The sequence below is a fragment of the Carassius gibelio genome, chromosome B22, assembly GCF_023724105.1.
Source record: "Carassius gibelio isolate Cgi1373 ecotype wild population from Czech Republic chromosome B22, carGib1.2-hapl.c, whole genome shotgun sequence".
NCBI classification, from domain to species: domain Eukaryota; kingdom Metazoa; phylum Chordata; class Actinopteri; order Cypriniformes; family Cyprinidae; genus Carassius; species Carassius gibelio.
In genome coordinates this window covers 47,987,402-47,989,901 of record NC_068417.1, presented here as the reverse complement: position 1 = coordinate 47,989,901, position 2,500 = coordinate 47,987,402, and the positions used below count along the sequence as shown (strand labels likewise).

Here is a 2,500-nt window from a genome sequence, read left to right as displayed (position 1 = left end):
AAATAACCTTTTATCTCCATTTTTCTTTTTGAAATACAATTAAGGCATTAGCATACCATGATACAATGTATAAAAACATTATAATAATAAATAATAATACAAATTTAAACCAAACATTGTATTCTTAGTCTACCTCCTCCTCCTCATCTTCCCTCAACACTTGAAATTTATTCTCAAACAAATGTTTCCCCTTATTGTATTTTTCCCTAAAATGTCTTTTTTTTCTGGCCACATTCACATTTGGTATTACCTTAAGGGTTCTCCTTCTTAATGTCACCCTTTTGTCCTTTCTATCATCCATTCTGTCCACTCCTTTCTCCTCTTCAGTTATCTCTTGCATTTCCTCCTCCTTTTCTTTTAGTCCTTGGTTCTCCATTTCCTCCAATGCCCCTTGTGTTACTTCCTGTGATGTCAATATTCCTTTGTCCATTTCTCCTTCCAGCCTTTTCTCTTCCAATTCCATTTCTTTCTCCTCTTCAGTTATCTCTTGCATTTCCTCCTCCTTTTCTTTTAATCCTTGGTTCTCCATTTCCTCCAATACCCCTTGTGTTACTTCCTGTGATGTCAATATTCCTTTGTCCATTTCTCCTTCCAGCCTTTTCTCTTCCAATTCCTTCTTATTTTCCACAATAGCCTCTTTATTCACACCATCCTCTTCCTCATTCTCTCCACCATTTTGTAATTCAGTTTCTTTTGACATTCGCCCTCCTACACCTTCTGACTCTTTATTTTGAATTTCATTCTCCATCCAACACTCACATCTTATGATCACCTTTCTGCAATCCGGGCACTTAATTGCATCGCAATCCCTTGCGTAATGACCCTGGCCATTGCACTGATGACATTTAAAATCTGGACAGTCTTTGAACACATGTCCCGGATTCATGCACAATCGACAGGTTTTAACCTGACGATCATGCATGATCCTGAAATACTGTGTTCCCTCCTCCGTATCAAACTTTGTACTGTATGGCAGAGACACTACTTCTTTAGGAAATTTCACCCTTAGGTACCTTGTACCATCCGCAATGTCTGTGCCTGGATACATTCTTCTTATGATGTCTGAAACAGGTGTTACGCCCCAATTTTGTAATTTAATTAAAATGTCAGAGTCCTCAATATAGGCTGGCAAATGTATGAAAGAAACCACATACTCCCTTGTTTTCAGTTGTCGAATCTCACACAGTTTTCCTTTTATCATTAATCCTTCATCTAATCCATCGCACGCCTCCCTGTTTATCAGTGTAATTTCATATTCTTTTACTTGCCTTGGTCTGACTGCTAGAATCTTTCCTCCTCCAATCCTTTCGTTCACTGCTTTGATAATGTCCTCTGCTCTTGCATCTCTCTGATCCGCCATGTCAACAATTACTGTAGCCTCTTTAGAGTAAATCCTCTTGTTATAATCCATTCGTCCTTGTCCATCTCGTTGTTCTTTATCCATTTCTTTGTCTGTTAGCACTCGTCTTCCTCCTGCCATGTCCACTTCTTTGCCATGTAATCCATCCATTTTTCAAACAAAAGAAAAATTTCTCCCCAGACAGCAAACTGCTGCTGGGAAGTATAAAAACTATAACAAACAAAAATCAATAAGTTGCAAAAGAAATAAATCTTTACGCAGATAAAACAAAACAAAAAACACAAGGTGAGCCTCTCTCACCTACTGCCTACTACAAACTGCCAACTCACTTCCTGTGTGGCTCACTAGCGTTGCCAGGTTGGTTTGGCCGTAAGCGAAGTTTGCTGCAAAGAGAGGGCTATTTAAAGACCAGCCAATCTTATCGCCAGTACATTATATAAGTAGGAAAGAAAACCCAAAAACTTAAAGCACCTGGTATTCCTAGGCAGTCTCTCATCAAAGTACTAACCAGACCTAAACCTGCTAAGATTCAGAGATCGGGCATTGACTCTATTTTATGGCAAAATTATTATAAACTAAGTGAAAAATGTCCAAAAAGCTTACAGCACCTGGTATTCCCAGGCGGTCTCCCATCCAAGTACTAACCAGGACCAAACCTGCTTAGCTTCCGAGATCAGACGAGATCGGCCAAAGCCAGGTTGGCATGGCTGTAAGCGAAGTCTGCTGCAAAGAGAGGGCTATTTAAAGAGCAGCCAATCTTATCGCCAGTACATTATATAAGTAGGAAAGAAAGCCCAAAAGCTTAAAGCACCTGGTATTCCTAGGCAGTCTCTCATCAAAGTACTAACCAGACCTAAACCTGCTAAGATTCAGAGATCGGGCATTGACTCTTTTTTTTTTTTTTTTTTTTTTTTTTTTTAATGAAAGATTATTATATAATTCGTGAAATTTTCCAAAAAGATTAAAGCACCTGGTATTCCCAGGCAGTCTCCCATCCATGTACTAACCAGGCCCAAAGCTGCAAATATTCAGAGATCGGGCATTGACTCTATTTTTTGGCAAAATTATTATATACTAAGTCAAAAATGTCCAAAAAGCTTACAGCACCTGGTATTAACAGGCAGTCTCCCATCCATGTAC

The 2,500-nt window shown here is 39.0% G+C and overlaps 1 non-coding gene across 1 annotated transcript; it reads right to left on the bottom strand.

Moving 5' to 3' along the window:
- Positions 1 to 1,956: 1,956 nt before the first annotated feature.
- LOC128005501 (5S ribosomal RNA) lies at positions 1,957 to 2,075 on the bottom strand. Its single transcript, XR_008178151.1, has one exon. It is a non-coding gene; the product is annotated as a 5S ribosomal RNA (ribosomal RNA).
- Between the last annotated feature and the right edge of the window lie 425 nt (positions 2,076 to 2,500).